The sequence below is a fragment of the Musca autumnalis genome, unplaced genomic scaffold (genome assembly GCF_047663935.1).
Source record: "Musca autumnalis isolate F117 unplaced genomic scaffold, ASM4766393v1 scaffold_1, whole genome shotgun sequence".
Taxonomy (NCBI): Eukaryota; Metazoa; Arthropoda; class Insecta; order Diptera; family Muscidae; genus Musca; species Musca autumnalis.
This window is the reverse complement of record NW_027411644.1, coordinates 151,892,105-151,913,067: the sequence shown is the minus strand read 5'-3', so window position 1 is coordinate 151,913,067 and position 20,963 is coordinate 151,892,105. Positions and strand designations below refer to the sequence as shown.

Here is a 20,963-nt window from a genome sequence, read left to right as displayed (position 1 = left end):
GGTTTCAAATAGTCTCTCGGCTTCTTTTATAATCCTCTGCCAGACATGGCGTTACGATGTTATTTATTTAATTTTTCAGCCATATTCGCCGAAAACGTAAAAAGGTAAGGTGTATTTAGTTCCATGTGACAGCATCGAATTAAAACAGTCCGACGGCCATCAATTATCTAAATTGGTTTAATCCCCATTAACAATTAAGGCCATTAACGCCACATTCTGCAATTCTTTCATTCAGAGCAAAGTATGGATTTAAATATCGGAGTGAATGACATCATCGGTGGTGTCATATATTTATCAGATATAATATGCGAAAGCTGAAAAACGTAATACTTCAGAAAAGAAGTAATGTAAATGTACGATTGGCTGAATTTTCGATATATATCAATGAAAAGCGTTATAACTGGTCTCAAGGAAAAACTGTCGCTGCTACGGAAAATGATGTCACCTACCTTAGAGAGATTATTGGAGATACAATGTTCGATATTATTGCTAGAAATAATTACAATAGCAATAATAATACCAACACAACAACATCACAATAACAACTCGAATCGTGCCATTTACTATCATATAACGTCTCCAACCTTCAAAGGCACTTAATTTTGGCAATTTTTTATATTATTTAGATAAATTTGATATATTTTTATACCCTACACCAATATCTGGGGAGGGTATTATAAGTTGGCTTTGCCCAAAAAGTTTGTAACGCATCGAAATAATGGTCGTAGACCCATACTTATATATACCAAAATGAATGTCTCGACGAGCTGAGTCGATCTGGCTATGTGTGTCCGTCCGTCTGTCCATCTAAACCTTGTAATCACGCTACAGGTCGCAATTTTGATCGGATCGTCACGAAATTTTCTCACAGAGAGAGAAACCTATTGATTCATTATTTTGGTTCAGTTCGCCTTAAGTCATTTGGTGAAAAAAGGCAGATAGGTGAAAACTTTCGTATCTCCGTAATATAAATGTTTTCGAGTGAAAAGATTATGCACAGGGGTAGTGGGGTATCACATAGTCGGACCCGTACCGACTATAACCTTTTCTCACTTGTTTCTTTTTAAAACCCATGTGGAAGCAAGCAAAATAACACATTTTTCATCCTTTTTTAAAAATTTCGATATATACTGGGTAGAAGCAACTAGGACAAATAGATCTGGCCGTGCAAGTGGAGGATGTCTTTACGGGTTTAAAAAAGATGTTAAAATTTAATGGAAGTTAGAATTCACTACAATTAATAATGTTACCGTTTTATCCACAAACCTCAATGGATGTGTTTTCTATTTGATTCCAGTATATTTGAATTGTACAAAATGGAAATCGGATGCAGAACATTTTTGAAGCAAATTAATCCTAAAAACTTCTGCAAGAATAGGTGAAGAACAGTTTCTAGAAAACAGATTTTTTGAAGATTTTGAATGGATTAGTGGTTATCGTAGATCAAAGGATAGCACTGTAAACAAAAACGGTACAAAACTGTTGAATGTTATTGATGATATAGGTTCGTTTTGAATGGAAGAACTATAGGTGATACAGAAGGCAACTTTAGTTTTTGCGGAGTTATAGGAAGCTCTGTAATAGACTATTACATATGTTCCTTCAGTTTTTTGAAATTCGTTGCAAATATGAGTGTGGATACAACATTTTTTTCGGACCACATGCATTTAACTCTAGAGATTAATGTTCCTAGGGAATGTCATATAATTGGCAATAAAAAAGTATCTCTTCAAAGATTGCATTGGAAAGATAAGTACAAAGATCAATACAGATTCAAACTATCAACTTTGTCAAGCAATTGCTACCTTAATATAAATACACAAACCAGTAACCTGATTGACACAATCAAATCAAAAATAAAACAATCAAATGTCTCAACTGAAAATAAAGCCGTATTTGAGCCGAAGCAAAAGTGGTTCGATTGTGGATGTTTTCGTCTGCGTTCAAGTATGATAAAAAGTAAAAAAAATAGAAAATCACACACACACTAATAAATCGTCAACGTTATTTTCTATGTAAAGCTAAATTTCGTTCTTTATGTCACAAAAAGAAACTAGCTTATTATAATGACTAGATTCTATAAGTTGCAGTAAGGCCTGGCGGGCGTTGTCTAAATCTTTAAAAAAGTCGACTGACTTTCATAGAAGTAACCTTAACGCTGATCAGTTCAGATGCCATTTTGAACAGATTCTACAAAATACAGAAGGAGATCGAACTGTGAGCTGGTATATGCCTTTTGTGGTGGACCCTTTTTTAGACTCTGCGTTAGAGTTTGTAGAATTACTCAATGTTGTCAAAAAGCTGAAACCAAACAAATCACCAGGGCAGGACGGCATACCTTATGAGTATTATAAAAATGCTCCTCATAACTTTCTTAAAGAAGTCCGTTTTACCCTCAATAAGATATTTCTTCGTGAAGATCTACCCGTATCCTTTACAGAATCAATATTAATTCCCTTATTTAAAAAAGGCGATCCTTATATTGCTTCAAATTATAGGGGATTACCTCTTATGGGCACCATTTTATTAAATCGAATTACGAACGTAAAAGCATTCTTAATGAATATCAAGCAGGCTTTAGGAAGGATTATTCCACAGTGGACAATATTTTCAATCTCGTTAATACGGTATATCTAAACAAGCATAATAATAAATCCACCTATACTTTTTTCGTAGACTTTTCAACGGCGTTCGACCTGATTCCAAGAAACAGTCTATTCTTCAAACTGTTAGGCCTGGGTTTATCTACAAAACTAATAAGAATCCTTCAAGGTATGTATTATAATACAACTACTAAAGTATGGGATGGGTACAATTTCTCAGAAGCTTTAAACATAAATTCGGGTGTGAAACAAGGGTGTATACTAAGCCCAACACTATTTTCATTATACATCAACGATTTACCTGATAAATTACCAGGTGGTGTCAATGTCGCTGATTGTAATATTAAGGTTTTGCTCTACGCAGATGATATAGTGATCCTATCGGATTTGCCTAATGGTTTGCAAGACATGATAAACGCTCTGCAAGATTATTGTATTAAATGGCGCTTGAAGGTCAATCTGTTAAAATCGAAAATACTTGTTTTTCGCAAATGCAGTCGAATGAGGCAAAATCTAAGATGGTACTATGACAATCAAGAAATAGAAATCGTAAGCCGATACACGTACTTAGGAGTTGAACTAACATATAACGTATCTTTGAATTCTCACTTGCAAACGAAACTTGTATCTTCTAAAATGGTCAATATATCTCACCCAACCTAATATATCAAAAACCAATAAACAGAAAATTTTTACCGCATGCTGCAGGTCTATAATGTTTTAGGCATCACAAGTCAGGGGGTTTTCAAAAATTTGAAAGCGTTGAGAAATTATTAAGGTTTTTCATTAAAAAATGTTGTATCTTCCAAACAATACACCAAACTATGTCCTGTATCTAGAAAGTGGTCCGACAACCTTATATATTTCTACCCTGAAAAATCATTTTTGTTATATTAACCGAGTTTTGCAGAAAAGGTTATTGAATTGAATACTTATTGGACTAAAGAATGGTATAATATATGCCATAAATTACAGTATTCTCCTCCCGATAATACAATACCCCTTTGTTATTGTTGGAAGGAATTATTGAAGGTTTAAATACTCAAGAACGTATTAATTATAATTGCCACGCTAGAAACTCTCAATTTCATGACCTGTATTCATGCTTACAGTACAATGAAATACCATCTCGTACAAGAGATTTTTCTACATATGCAACAAGTCTAATTATTAAAGCTAGAGGAGGCTTACTAGATCTAAATGCCAGAAATTTTACTGGCAGTAATAACTCAAATGTTTTATGTGCCATTTGTAATTTGGATCATCCGGAGAACGCATTTCATTTTATTGGAGCTTGCCCTACATATATTTGCGAGTACAGAACTATTTTTTTTTGGAAAAACAATTCTTGGTGAAAGTGAAGTTATTAATATATTGAATGGCGCGAATTTCACTTCTCTATACAAATATATTATTGCAAGTTGTAAATATAGAAGATTAATACTAAATGAATACAACATGTAAATGCAAATCAATTTATTGTAAACGTAAACACTACAATCAGAAAAAATGGCTAACAGAAATATAGCTATGCCAAACATGGATGTATAATACATACTAGTTATATTTATGTACATATTTTATAGAATAATCAATACAATTAATATGTAATATCATCTATTAATCAAATAAAAATAAAATATTTAAATGCTTGTTTTCCAACTTTTCACACATTCAAATACATATACAAATAAATACAAAAAAATAATTAGTAAAATCACACAAATAGCAAGGAAAAAATAATTTGAATTTATTGCAGAAATTAATACAACCTCAATAATACGACAAATAGTTGCAAAATGCAGATCTTTGGCCTTAGCCTTTTGTGTGGAACGAAAGTGGGCTCGTATTAGAACACCTCTTTATCTGAAGCACAATCCACCATCACATACGTTAGGTTAGATTAGGTTGACAAGAGGGGCGATACAAAAATCGCCACATGTCCGCATGGGCATACACTTAAGAAAGAGTAGAACTGTTGTGCACTCTAGTTTGGAGCCTGAAAGAGGTTATGTTTGGATTACACTAGAGATGGTATTTACCGGGTATTTACCCGGTAAATACCCACACGGTGGGTAAATACCGGATAAATACCCATTTGTGGGTATTTATTTGGGTATTTACTATATTAAATGGCAAATACAACATTTTACACCCTATTCCTGGGTTTAGGTTGTAAATTCGTTTCAAAGTGGATAGTTTTACAATACTTTAAACTAGTGGGTAAATACCCGAGTATTTACCCAAATTTTGGGTAAAAACTCATTAACTGCCGAACCACTTGACGTAGGCTGACGAAATTTGGCTCAAATCTTACTTATATCAAGATAATATCTAGTATTGAAAATGGGGTCTCTAGGTCCATGTTTTAATATAGCCCCCATATAGCCGTACCTCCCGATTTAAGGTATTTTTCATCTATTATCCACATTTTTCAATAATATTGGCTGTAGCTTGGCACAGTGAAGTCTCAATGTGTAGAAAATATCCTTGCAAAAATTTGTCAATATAGGTCCACGTTTTCTAATAGCTCCCACATAAGGGTACCCCGATTTCGAGTATTTACCCAAATTTTGGGTAAAAACTCTTTAACTGCCGAACCACTTGACGTAGGCTGACGAAATTTGGCTCAAATCTTACTTATATCAAGAGAATATCTAGTATAGAAAATGGGGTCTCTAGGTACCTCCCGATTTAAGGTATTTTTCATCTATTATCCACATTTTACAATAATATTGGCTGTAGCTTGGCACAGTGAGTTCTCAATGTGTAGAAAATATCCTTGCAAAAATTTGTCAATATAGGTCCACGTTTTCTAATAGCCCCCATATAAGGGTACCCCGATTTCGAGTATTTAACCAAATTTTGGGTAAAAACTCTTTAACTGCCGAACCACTTGACGTAGGCTGACAAAACTTGGCATAAGTCTTTCTTATGTCAAAAGAACTTCTGGTACTGAACATGGGGTCTCTGGATCCATGTTTTGATATAGGCCCGTACCTCCCAATTTAAGGTATTTTTCATCTATTGGCCACATTTTACAACCAAATTGGCTGTAATTTGGCACAGTGAGTCCTCAATTAGTGTAAAATATCCTTGTACATATTTGTCAACGTAGGTCCACGTTTTCCTGTAGCCCCCATTTAAGGGTACCCCGATTTCGAGTATTTACCCAAATATTCGGTAAAAACTCATTAACTGTCGAAAAACTTGACGTTGGCTGACAAAATTTGGCTCAAAACTTTCTTATATCAATAGTAATAAAGGTATTGAAAATGGAGTCCCTGGGTCCATGTTTTGATATAGCCGTACCTCCCGATTTCAGAAACCAATACTGGGGCTACAAGAAAACGTGGACCTACGTCGAAAATTTTTTGCAAGGATATTTTATACATATTGGGAACTCACTGTACCACATTATAGTCAGTATGATTGTAAAATGTGGCTAATAGTTAAAAAAACCTTAAATCGGGAGGTACGGATATATGGGGGCTATATCAAAACATGGACCCAGAGACCCCATGTTCAGTACCAGAAGTTCTTTTGACATAAGTAAGATTTATGCCAAGTTTTGTCAGCCTACGTCAAGTGGTTCGGCAGTTAAAGAGTTTTTACCCAAAATTTGGGTAAATGCTCGAAATCGGGGTACCCTTTATATGAGGGCTATTAGAAAACGTAGACCTATGTTGACAAGTTTTTGCAAGGGTATTTTCTACATATTGAGAACTGACTATGACAAATTTCAGCCAATATGATTGTACAATGAGGCTAATAGGTAAAAAATACCTTAAATCGGGAGGTACGGCTATATGGGGGCAATATCAAAACATGGACCCAGAGACCCCATGTTCAGTACCAGAAGTTCTTTTGACATAAGTAAGATTTATGCCAAGTTTTGTCAGCCTACGTCAAGTGGTTCGGCAGTTAAAGAGTTTTTACCCAACATTTGGGTAAATACTCGAAATCGGGGTACCCTTATATGAGAGCTATTACAAAACGTAGACCTATGTTGACAAGTTTTTGCAAGGGTATTTTCTACATATTGAGAACTCACTATTACAAATTTCAGCCAATATGATTGTACAATGAGGCTAATAGACAAAAAAATACCTTAAATCGGGAGGTACGGTTATATGGGGGCTATATCAAAACATGGACCCAGAGACCCCATTTTCAATGCTAGATTTTCTCTTGACATAAGTAAGATTTGAGCCAAATTTTGTCAGCCTACGTCAAGTGGTTCGGCAGTTAATGAGTTTTTACCCAACACTTGGGTAAATACTCGGGTATTTACCCACTTGTTTAAAGTATTGTAAAACTATCCATTTTGAATCGATTTCATAACCTAAACCCAGAAATAGGGTCTAAGATGTTGTATTAGCGATTCAATATAGTAAATGCCCAAATAAATACCCACAAATGGGTATTTACCCAATTTACCGGGTATTTACCCATTGGGTATTTACCCAATGTCCATCTCTAGGATTACACTATGCAACACTGAAAATGCTAACAACTTCTGGTATGCATTTTTTAAAAATACATATTGATACTACAAAAACCCTAGTTGGGTATTGTGCTGTCAGATCCAGTTAGGATTTTATGACCTTATCTAAACCTTTATCTCAGAAACGAACAGGCATTTGGCCTTGCTGTCATTGGCAATTTTTTAGCCTCAAACTAGTAGAACTTATCTTTTGAACAGACCATATAAGAAAAACCCCATCTAGGGCATCAAAATCGATAAAATATAGAAAATTTTACATAATTTCTCAAATTCTGGTCAGTATCAGCTAAACTGATGTTCGAAATAAAAATCCTCCGAAATGGCTGGACCGAATTTGATAAAATTTTGACTGTAGATTTTTTAGATCTTAAAATAGATCGTAAGGTAGTTTTTATACCGAAAATTGGAGGGGGCGCGGGACCTCCCCCACAACGGGTTTTAGCTAAACGCGAAATCTCAGAGATCATTTGACGTATTACAATAGTAATTGTGAGCTCCATCATTAATTGATGATTTGGAAGTAGAATACCGCGATCTCGTTAAATTTTTGAATACTTTATAATTACAGGTCAAGATTTTTAAATTTAGTAGGTTTTTGTAGTCCCAATTACTACATAAAGAGATCTTGAACATAAAAGATTTCAATGCTTGGTATAACTCGATTAATATAACTAACAAATTTCGCGACTTGTGTCATATTGACAAGTCCCACTCTCAGCCCAGCCCAATACTCAAAAATATCCAAATGTTTAAGTGTCACGCTATCTGTAAGTGTTTTTCTATAAGTTTACGGATCCATACGGGGATAAAATTTTCTACATATATAGTACTCACTATTACCTTCTGCTACATATATATAGTTTCGCGAATACGTCGCAATACCGAGAGTTCTGTTCCAAAAACCATATAAACTACAATATTAGTCCGGTCAAAATAGACATGCGTATAAGGGGGAAATAGCAAAAACTCCCACAAAGCTAAATTTTGGTGGAGAGCTAGGGTTGGCCATTAGAAGCAACGTCCTAAAAGTCCCCATCGATCCCATGTGTGCAAAACAAGTTATTCGGGGTCAAAGATCATTTTTGGAGGCATTATTCAGTTTTTTTTAATTTTTCTCAAAAACGGTAAGACTTAGCAGGAGCCGGCTAAAGTAATAGTTGTAGATTTAATAATTGTCTACAAGAGTGGTCTTTATGATTTTTAAAAAAGACTTACCATTTTCGAGTTATCGCGATCTAATGGTCAAATAAAAAATTAGCCGCGTAAGTACATTATGAGGCGAACCGGTTAAAGTAATGACACGATGTGTTAGATACTTTCATAAGCTTTCAAACGATATCCACTTTGCAGTAATCGGTTCAGTAGAACCGTATCTAACCCGGTTTTTAAATTTGGCCTTTCGGGTTGAATAACCGGCGAACCGGATCCGCAACCGTTAAAAATTATACATTTCCGTAATCAGCGCAACAAACCCTACCTTTTGACAAAACTTGAAAAAAATCGGAGAGTTTTCGTTAGGGTCGTTCCCGTTGGGCTTTCGATTATACATACATGTGGGTTAAATGTGCTATTTTTGCATAAAATGACTCTAACATTGAATAACTCTATTAAACTTGCTCCGATTTTGTTGGAATTTTTTTTAGAAGATAGCTACAATTTCGCTCTTCAAGAAAATATATGTTTTTTGGGGGACAGACCCGATTACTTCGCTTATTTTAGCCGGTTCGTCTGAATATGTGCATATTTCCCTTATAAGTGCATAAAAATCATGTGTTTTTTAGAACAGCTATATCTCAAGAATGGTTCCTTCTAGGAAAAAATTATAAAGATAAAACTTGTAGATAATTTTTCTGTCTACAGTATTTACTTTAGTCACTTTTTGATTAGATTAACCGTTTTCAAAAAATAAATCCGAGAACCTAAAAACCATTAAAATTTGACCTTTGACCCCGAATAACTTTTTTTGCACACATGGGATCGATGGGGTCTTTTAGGACGTTGCTTCTAACGGCAAACCCCAGCTCTCCACCAAAATTCAGCCCTGTTGGAATTTTTGCTATTTCAATGTCTATTTTGACCGGACTATATAAACTACACAAAAAATACACCATAAGTCTACATCAAATATTCCTTACCAAATCTAACTTTTTTTATTCTTAATCAGAATATTAATTTACATACCTTTACACGAATTATCCATTAAAAAAACTGTTTATTATGTTAGCGGTTTTTAATTGTCGAGCAAAACAAATTTATTCTTCGTTTGATAGATTTTTATAAAATTTTACAATGTACTCGTAAGATGCAATATCTTTGACTGTCCGATATGTGGTCATGAAGCGTTGCCAGGTTGAAATGATTTTGTTTCTAAGTGGCTCAAAGTGTTAAGAATCTAATCCCGTTACTATTTTATCAAATATATGACTTCAAAAATAGACTTTTTGCTTCAGAAACCTGCCATTGGGCCTATAGTGCATTCCAGCGAATATTTTTCCAAAAGGAAATAATTAGAAAAAATGTTTTGGATATATGCTGCGAAATGTATACAAATCATGGAATTTTTCGAAACTTTATAAAATTTGAAGCAATAAATGTAGTTTTTCGAGTTCATTATTTGTACAAATATTTTATTCTTGCCCTTATCTACAAATTTGCTTCAGAGGTGAGATGAAGATTCACATAGATTTCAGAGATATAGCATAAAATTTCTTTAAAAAGTCAATATTTCAATTTCCAACCTGAAAAAAATCCTCAGATCAAATTGCTTGCACAAGATTACTTTAAAATGTTTTACAGTGTTTTTATATTATTAAATTACTTCATTTTTGAAATTATGTGCCATTGACATAATCTCTTAAGTTTTTAAACTCGTCTGTCTAACCTGAATTTCTATCAACCAGAATCGTCTCTAAAGCCAAAACTGGTGTAGTCCTCCTCTAATACTTAAGCAGCATATTCCTTCGACTTTTTGCAAAATTGTCACATTGCATTTTTGATCATAGCTGTAAACTAGAGTGAACCAAAATTAAAAAAAAATTGGAACTCCTACCCCCTAAACTTTTTCCATTTGAGCTAAGGTTTTTGGATCAAATGGAAACAGTTTAGGGGTAGGAGTTCGAATATTTTTCAGGAGTTCTAATTTTTTATATGAAATGTTATGGCGATACGTTAATGTTAACGTGTGACGCATGTAATGCCCTTGGTCTGTTAATATTTTACCAGAAGTGTCGAAAAACTTTACTCAAACGTTGAATGTGTTTTCGGCTGTAATTAACCGATGCCGACCACCACAATAATTATTAATTTACAATATATAGTAAAAACCAAAACATTTTTAAATGGTTTTATTTAGCTCACCCCGTTTGTTTTATTTATTATTTATTCTTGGGTCAAATTTAGTAATTCAAATTTCACCCTCTTCCTGTCAACCGATTAATCTGAAATTTTGTATACACTTTGGATTTTGGTGACAATACAATTATATTTATTCATTATCATTATAAATTCAAGATGGCGGCCGCTACAAAATGGCGGATAACGTAGGTTTTATCAATCCCATCAATATGGGTATCCAATGAAAGGGCTCAACAAGCAGAATACAATATACTATACAAAATTGAAATCTTAAACATTGCAATGTATGTTTAACATAAAACCGTTTAACTTAAAAAGTTTTTTTACCTATTTTTATTTCAACTTGAAAACTTATTTTGTATTAATTAATTTAAATTTTGAAACAAATTAAAAATGTCAAGGCGACTGGAATTTGATTCCTTTTGTTTACAAATTTTGACATCTTATGTTACTAGAAAAGTTGCTCTGTTGTAATTTTCGCCGATGCATCTACCTTGTATTTGAACGATGGTATGTCTCCCAAATAACAAAAATACAATGTAATACGACCTCTGTTGAATTAGTTTTTTTTCGAACATAACAGATGAAAACGATCCGACATCCACGGTCTATGGTAACCTTATAAAAATCTTGTATTGGTATCAAACTGCAGATGCTAATGTAAAGGGAGAATGGAGTACGGAAGACATAGTAAGTAATATTTTAATGGAAATATGCTGTTTGGTGCTAATACAATCTTTTTAAGCATCGTATTGCATTATTTCAATGCCAATGGTCGTAAGAATATCTATTAATTTATCATATTGCACTGCACTTGTCGTAATCAGTAAAACGTACATATGTATGTAGAATCTACATTGTAGATATATTTTAGTTTGTAAGGAAATAAAGGCCATCTCTGTACATAAGAAACATGTCATGCTTGCTTAAGTAATTTCTTATAAAAGAAGCCTAGTTAAGTTTGAAAAAGGTTGATAAAGTTTTAGCAATTCACATTAATTATTCTACGGGATTTTAGCGAAATAGTTGGAGAACTTCCAAATATTTGTTCTATTTTTTCGAATCAAACCAAAAAATATATTTGCAACAATATGTTCCAACAATAAGTTTTTCTCTTTTGTTGTTGCTATAATATGCAATTTATGTACCCAATCTCTATAAATTTGGTTTCACATTTTTCTACGCATTGTCTAGATCAGGGTCGCCCATCTCTATACTGAGGGCGCCCACTGAGTTGTTTTGCATTTACTATTCTCTCCCATTCACAGTGTAAGTGTGCAAAAACGCATGATAAACATCATTTGGTTGTTGTTTATTCACCTATACATAAACCCTTGCTTTAGTTTGATGGAATTCTCTTGGGCGACGCTGGTATATATTTTTTAATTCATTTTTTGAGGGTTTCTACAGACTCTGGAACAGGATAATTTGGATTTACATCAATTTTTTTTATTATTTGTTGATTTTCCGCGAAAATAATAATAAATTTATTAAATATTTAAACGTCTACGAATAGACGCACTGTATTATAGCTGCCATGACGTAAAGTATGAGTTTGGTTGTGGATTCGAAGTTAGTCGGAGACTAAAACATCTGCAATTCGAATAAAAGCTAAATTCTTCAACATCAGCTTTATTTGCGCTCATGCTCCCACTGAAGAAAAGGACGAACAGACCAAAGATATATTTTACGAGCGCTTAGAAGAAACATATGACCGTTGCCCTGCCCATGACATTCAAATCATTCTAGGCGATTTTAATGCCAAAATTGGGAAGGAGAATATCTTTGGCCCAACAGTCAAGAAATTCAGTCTCCACAGTGAAACATCTGACAATGCTATGAGGCTGATAGACTTTGCAGCTGCAAAAAAAATGGTAGTTAGCAGTACCAGATTTAATCATATCGATATTCAAATTGATCATGTTGTGATAGATGGAAGACATTCATCGAGCGTGTTGGATGTACGATCGTTCCGAGGCGCAAACATTGATTCGGACCACTACCTTGTTGCAGCAAAGGTACGCACCCGCTTAAACGTAGCAAACAAAGTACGAACAGACACAACACGAAAGTTAGACATCGGTAGCTGCAATCACAACAGATAGCCACAGCAAATTCCACTCAACTAGCCCAATTGCTTAATCAAAGCACTCCTCATCCATATAACATATCAGCGCAATGGCAAAGCATTGCCCACTCCATGCAAACAGCCGCAAAATCCATACTTGGATACCAGAGACCTCCACCAAGGAATCCATGGTATCATCAGGAGTGTCGTGCTGCCACCGAAGAGAAAAATGCGGCATATAGGGCTACTTTACAATCCGTAGCAACGCGTAGCGCACGAGAGAGATACAAGGAGAACAGAAGAGAGGAGAAACGTCTTTTCCGCAGAAAAAAGAGAGAGATGGAAAAGCGGGAGTGTGAAAAAATCGAGATGTACAGGAGCCTGAATGAAGTCCGAAAATTCTACCAAAGAGTCAAGCATCAAACTGATGGCTTTGGTACAGGCACATCCTCCTGTAGAGACCAGCAAGGTAATTAGGTAACTGATACAAATAGTGTACTCAGGATATGGAAAGAACATTTTTCAAATCTGTTGGTATCCAATAGCAGCGAAGACGACGAAGATACCACAGTCCCAATCCCAGCCAAGATGAGGTAAAGACAGCAATAAATCGGCTGAAGAATAATAAGGCAGCAGGGGCCGATGGCTTACCAGCCGAGCTGTTCAAAACCGGAGGCGTCACGCTGATAAGGTGTATTCATCAGCTAGTTAGCACCATCTGGCAGGAAGAACGAGTACCCGACGATTGGAACCTGAGTATCCTGTGCCCCGTCCATAAGAAGGGAGATAAGACTGTATGCTCTAACTATAGGGACATATGTCTACTCCCTATTGCCTACAAGATCGTGTCAGGGATATTGTGCGAACGACTAAAGCCTATGGTCAACGAGATAATTGGACCATACCAATGCGGCTTTAGACCTGGCAAGTCCACCATTGACCAGATATTTACCCTGCGGCAAATCCTGGAGAAGACCCAAGAAATGCAGATCGACACCTACCACCTTTTTGTCGATTATAAAGCAGCCTTCGACAGCCCGCTGCGTTCAAAGATATTCCAAGCCATGTCTGAATTTGGTATCCCCGCAAAGCTCATCCGGCTTTGTTGACACGAGATCCTCAGTTAAAATAGGAAAGAACCGAAGAGTTTGGTACCAAAAGAGGTTTCAGACAAGGAGACAGCCTTTCGTGTGATCTCTTCAACATCCTACTAGAAAAGGTTATACGAGAGGCAAACGTCAAAAGAAGTGCCACAATCTACGCCAATAGTCACATGTTACTTGCTTATGCTGATGATATAGACATCATGGGCCGATCAGTAAAAGAAGTAACTGATACCTTTATAAAGGTCGAAGAAGAATCTGCTAAAGTGGGTCTGGCGGTAAGCGGTGAGAAGACCAAATTGATGGTGTCGACGCGCAATGCGTCCATTGAGCTCGGACCGACTGTGGAAGTTGGTTCCTATAATATTGAGGTAGTAAAAGACTTCGTCTACCTCGGCACCTCCGTAAACACAACAAACGACATCAGCTGTGAAATAAAAAAAGAATTGTATTGGCCAACAGATGCTACTTTGGTTTAAGTAAGCAGTTTAAAAACAAAGCCACATCTCGTCAAACAAAAATAACGCTCTACAAAACACTGATACTACCCGTGCTGATGTATGGCTCCGAAGCCTGGGTACTTGCACAAGCAGACATTGCAGTGCTTGGTGTGTTTGAGAGAAAAATTCTTCGAAAGATCTACGGACCAATCTGCGTTGACGGCGAATATCGACGTCGCATGAACCACGAGCTGTATCTGATATACAACGACATCAATATTGTTAAACGTATCGAGATGTAGCGTTTGCTTTGGCTGGGCCATATCATAAGAATTGGCAGGCCAAGGAATAGATGGCGCAAACAAGTGGATGATGAGATGAAAAGGCGCGGTATTCCAGAGTGCGAAGCAACAAATAGTGAGGAATGGAGATCTTTTCTTAGTTCGGCCTATGGAACAAATGTTCTGTAATGGGCCAGCTAAGTAAGTAAGTACGATTACATATGGAATGCTGTTAACGATGTATGCATACATTTTCTCATAGCAACAAATAAGATATTTTTGAATATTTTTTCTTTATATGAGAATAAAAACCGCTATAACTTTTGCGCGCATCTTCCAATTTTGTGAACGCGAACAGACTTGAAACCAGAATTTTTTCCTTAATATCTATAACAAACATTGTAGATGTGCCCGCAAAAAATTTTTTAATTTTTTCAAATGCAAAGGAATTTTGGTTTTTACCATATACACTTTTATACGGGCAAAATGTGCCTCATCGAAATAATGGTTTTAGACCCCAAGTATGTTTGGACGAAATCCATTTCAGACAATTTGGAGTTGATTTAGCCATGTCCGTCCGTCTGTCTGTATGTCTGATAACTTTCGAACGGATCAACCGATTCGGTCCAAAATTTGGCTTTCGTAATATTTTGCCCAAACTTAGTTTAAGTTCGAAGATGCGTCGGTCCACTCCTCCCGGTACCTCCCCCACAAAAGTTTGAAAATGTTCGGAATATTTGTGCGCACGATAACTCTTGAAGTGAGTGACCGATTTGACCAATACTTTACACATCGTAATATATCTACCAGATATAGATCAGGTTCAAATATGGTCTATATTTGTCCACTCCTTCAGGTACCTCCCACACAAAATTTCTAATAAGTTCACTTTAAGACCTGCTCTCGAATCGCTTTGATTTTTGTTGAAGTATCTTGCATTCGCTTCCTCACTTACGACGGTAATAGTTTTTATTAGGGCAAGTCCATACTTCTTGATACAACAGTCCGAAAGGTATAAAAAATCATATTCATATGAAGTGGCTGGATAGTACTATAACTCTCGAACTGATCAACCGATTTGGTCTAAAATTTGCCCTTCGTCATATTTTGTTCAAACGTAGTTTCAGTTCGAATTGGCCCAACTTTTGATCTTTTAATATTTTATCCAAATTTTGTTTAATTTCTAAAATGGTCCATATCAGTCCTCTCCTTAGGGTACCTCTCACTAAAAAGTTCAACATTTGTGCCTAAGTGCAGTTAAGGATCTGTTCGAAGATCCTTCGGAAATGTATACCCATACTCTTCGTTGTGGTCCTGTTTAAAGCGATATTATGTTTTTTGTGGACAAGTCCATGCTTCCTGGTATACTGGTCCTAAAGATATACGAAGACCCACTGAAATGACTAGTGGGCGCGATATCTATCGAAATATCAAAATAAGAATCATTTCCATAATGGACTATGTTCGGCAAGTTCAAATGTCACCCATGCTGAGGGTATATCTCTGTCGGCAAAGCCGACTGATACTTTTTTACTTGTTTATTGGAAGATTGCAATTTCAAACGTTTCTAATGATTTGCATTTTTTCATTTTTTGTTATCATTTTCCAGTTATAGTAGAACAATGTAAACTTTGTGAAAGAATATGTCGAGTCTATCAGCTAACTTGAATTATTATATGTTGCATTTATATTTAAAATATTTAAAAATTGTATATGCGAATTTCATAACCAACCACTTTGTTTTTTGACAACAAACTAAAATGATGTATGTTAGATACATACAAAAGGTATTTGTTGAAATTTGTTTCCGACATTTCGCTCCGAATTGGCACCGAAATCGGAAGAAAAACATTCCTATATTCGGATGGAAATTTACATTAGACATTCTCTCCGAAAACGGCACGAAATCTGAACGAATTCCCCTACGACAAATTGTATAGTAATCGGAACTAAATCTGAACGATTTTGCTTCCGAAATTGTTCAGATGTGTCGGACATCCGACATTTGGTTTGCTGGGAAATTACAATGCTCTATCTTAAAAATTGCGAGCTGTATCTTGATTTCAACCGACGGACGGGCAGGAGTGGTGTGGGTCACTAAACTTTCTGGCCTAGGCAACGCGCAGTGTCGCCAGGTGTCAGTCATTTGATATTCTTTTGGAAAGTTTGACAGTTTTTTAGCCTAAAGCTGGGTACACATTGTCAGTTTTGAATGTCGATATTTCGCAATTATCGATAACTTTCAAACAAAACATTTTGCGGTTGCATGATGAATGACAAAAATGAACGGCCACACTAGCAAGCAACAACAAAGCTGTCATATAAAACTGACAATGTGTACCCAACTTAAGCGTACTCACGACTTGAGCTGGCAAACTATCGATATTCCCAAGAATAGGTTTTCAAAGTATCGATAGCGATATTATCGCTAATTTGTCAAAAAAATGGCGGAATGTTACGTGCTTTTGTTGACATTTTGCACAAATACAACACAAAGTCGGGCGGGGCCGACTATATGATACCCTACACCTCTGTGAATATGTAAAATATATACGGGAGCAATATACAAATCTTAACCGATTTCGATATAATTTGGCACATTTATTTCCAGACCGAACTCAGTCACACATTCCAAATTTCATTGAAATCGGACATATATAGCGTGTTTGGTACAGAAAATACGTGAAGTCGGCCGAAAATATATATGGGAGCTTTATGCAAATCTGAACCGATTTCCATATAATTTGGCACATTTATTTCTAGACCGAATTCAGTCACACGTTCTAAATTTCATTGAAATCGGTCATATATAGCGTGCTTGGTACAGAAAATACGTGAAATCGGCTAATATATATATGGGAGCTATATCTAAATCTGAAGCGAATTTCACCAAAAGCAATAGCGTTCTTCCTATGACAAAAAAATTTAGTCCCCAATTTTCTGCTGAATTTGACATAAAATGCGACCTGTACGTTGCGAACAAAAATACATGGACAGACGGAAGGACGGGCATGCATAAATCGACTCAGAAAGTGATTAAATGTATATCCCTAAAAAGAAATATGGGTCTATTTCGTATGCTTTTGTATGTTACATACAAATGCACAAAGACGTAATACCCCTTAAGGGGTGAGTACATAAGCTGCCTTGCCTGCTTACCTTGCTTGCTTCTGATAAAAGAATAAAAAAGAAAAGGGCAACCCAGTTCGAAATTTGCTCGGCCTTCTTTATTCTTTTATTTTTATTATGTCAGAAATGAAGCAGGAAAGCAAGGCAATCAGGCAAGGCAGCTTATGTACGCAGGCCTTTAGGGAATAAAAACTCAAAAATGCTATATAACCTTTAATTTTTCACAAAATGCTACTACTACTTTTTCACAACTACTTGCTCAAATCAACAAAATCGAAAAAACGGGTAATTTCTATAGATTTTAGGTTAGGAATTTTTAGTCCGATAATATCGATGGGCTGTTTACAGTGACTTGAAAAAATCAATTTGTAAAAAAACTGGAATTTACTTGTGAAAATTTTCGTCCGATTATTTTTCACAACTTTCGACGTGGATAATCTCGGCTAAAGGCCTGCGTACATAAGCTGCTCTGCCTCATTGCCTTGCTTTCCTGCTTCATTTTTGACATAATAAAAATAAATGAATAAAGAAGGCCGAGGAAATTTCGAACTGGGTTGCCCTTTTCTTTTTTATTCTTTTATCAGAAGTAAGCAATGTAAGCAGGCAAGGCAGCTTATGTACGCAGGCCTTAAGCCTTTGTATGTCGATAAAGGACCATTCTATAGCACTACGAAAAACTAGTTTAATGTATTCTGTCGTAGCCGAGACTCGCCAAAAAAAACGAAGTTCGTGAGGGTCGTTCAAAAACAGCCGTTGTACCAGAAAAAATTAAGCCGTGCGTGAACGGGTAATGCATGATCGCCATATTATGTACCGTGAGATAGAGGCATCCTTGGGCATTTATTCCACCAACTAACATGTAATATTGCATGAACGGCAAAAAATGGGTTTTTCTCGCTGGATTCAAAATACGTTTATAAGATGGATCCAGGTGACGAATCATGGAACTATGCGTATGAACCCGAAAAATAGCAGCAATCGCCAAAAATTGCTGCAAAAGCGTTCAAAAACTATATGTTGGAGGTTGCTCAATCACTGTAAACAACCCAACACATGGTCGAAGTCAAACCGTCCTGAGTACGCTTAGGCTAAAAACTGTCAAACTTTCCAAAAAAATGTAAAATGACGCCTGGCGAATATGCGTGTTGCCTATGCCAGAAAGTTTTATAGTGAACCTCGTAGTACGCAAAACGAAATTAAAACAGTGTTAATCACCACTGGGCTCGCGAGCCGTGTCTGTGTGAACACACACAATCTCAATTGTGGTGAGTTTGAACGTTACTCCCACCACCTATCACCTTCTTTGTTTTAGCAATGAATTAACGCACACGATGTTTATCTAGAGAGGGATAGATAATCTCGTGTGCGTGTCCAACACAAACACACGGTTGAATTTGTTGTTGCTGGTGAACACTGAATTAAAACTTACATTTAACCGCCCGTTTACACAGTTCGAAAAATACCAATACACTCACACATATTCACTGCCACACCAACTACCAACCTCACTGCCGATAAAATTTCCTTTTCAGTAATCAATGTAAGTGCATTGAAAGTAACTTCAATTTTTTTCCGAACGTTTACACATGCAAGTGTCAGTTCGAAAAAATTGAAGTTTCGACTTTAAGTATCCACAACTGTTAAACAGGTACTTTGGACATTTACGTCATTTATTTGATAGATATTCTATGGAATTGACAACATAAATGATGCATGTTTATTAAACATGTTAGATGTAAATGCCACTTTACGGGCAATTTCGTAAATTATCACAACAAAAACGGAGAAAATTTTTTTTGGTGTGGTCTTCTATATTTCCCAAGACTTATTTACGATGAATATAGCAGAAACTGTTTGGATAGAGAACACGACATCGCCTTAATAAATTCATGTTTAAAAACACCCAACAAAATTTTTGGTGATAACTAAAATCTGGGCAAAAATCGTAAAATATCTCAAAAACAAGTGCTAGAGCTGGGGCTGGATTGCTTGTTCTATGAAAATTTGAAATGAAAAATATTTCCTTTATAATTTTTTTCATTTGACAGTTTTTGCCTTTATATAAGTTTTCATTTCACATTTTCAGAGAAACAGAATTTAAGGCCTAGGTACATAAGCTGTCTTGCTTGATTGCCTTGCTTTCTTGCTTAATATAATAATAAAAGTTTAAAAGTTTAAAGAAAGCCGAGGCAGCTTATGTACCTAGGCCTTTATGGCCTAGGTACATAAGCTGCCTCGCCTGCTTGCTTCTGATAAAAGAATAAAAAAGAAAAGGGCAACCCAGTTCGAAATTTGCTCGGCCTTCTTTATTCTTTTATTTTTGTTATGTCAGCATGAAACAGGAAAGCAAGGCAATCAGGCAAGGCAGCTTATGCACCCAGCCCTTTAGCCCCTGATGGAGAAAAACTGTTTCCGGATTTAAAAATAACTTGCCAATTTGAGTATGAAATGCAAAACATTCGGATGAAAGAAACAGCCAACTTTTATTAATTTTGTTGACCAGTGTTATTTATCACTTGTTAATTTTTTATTGCAAAATATCATCATTTCCATCCAATATTTCATAAGTGAATAAAAAATATGGAATTAAAAAGTAATTTATTTAATTGTTATGGCCGCACGGAATATGAGTTGTACATTTCGAATTCCTTCTATTTACTTAAACACAATTTAAGAAGTTATTTGTATTTTGTCAATAAACTCTTTTGAGTATAAGGTTTACGAGTAGGAATTCTTGTACGTCTGAATGTCAATTGTAACCAAACTATTCGTTTCAAATGTAAAAGGTCAGGTTCATTTTGGTTATTTCAAAATTAATCATGACTCGTCGAGATTTTTAAATGCTGCATTTAGGCACTAAATGTTGTAATAATGCAAATATTCAAACATACGTGTGTACTTGTTTTCGAATAACATAAGCAAGTTCGCAAAATACTCAATGGTCAGTGTATATTGCCAACTGTTTGCGTACGGTCGAGGTGTCATTTGACCTCAAACAAATCCATCTACCTACATATATAAATACAGTTGCAAAAAGATATAAGCATTATTATGAGCATTGTTTTATTGTACGAATGTATATTAGGGTCTTTTTTAAACCCTACCCCCTATTTTTCTCCATTTGATCCAAAAACCTTATATATGAAATTTTATGGCGATAGACTAATGCTAAGTTTACATTTACGAAATCCACTCGATTTCAACTGACAATTCCATAGCTCAAACGTCAAATGAAATCTCATTTGAAATCCATTGGATTTCATTTGACGTTTAACCTATGAATTTGACAGTTGAAATCGAGTGGATTTCGTAAATGTAAACCAAGCATCAATTTTCCCAAATTACAGAAAAAGCCAATCAGATTGTGAAATTAGAGCTAGAAATATGAATATATATTGCGGCGAATATTTTTCTTAATATATTTATTTATATCCTCTACAACAAGACTAATGTGTTATAAAAGGTTTGTCCTTGTACA

The 20,963-nt window shown here is 35.5% G+C and overlaps 1 protein-coding gene across 1 annotated transcript in view; it reads right to left on the bottom strand.

Annotated features, from left to right (window-relative positions):
* The window catches only part of LOC141388554 (uncharacterized), an 81,294-nt gene that overhangs the window by 54,095 nt on the left and 6,236 nt on the right, over window positions 1-20,963 (bottom strand). The window lies entirely within an intron of this gene.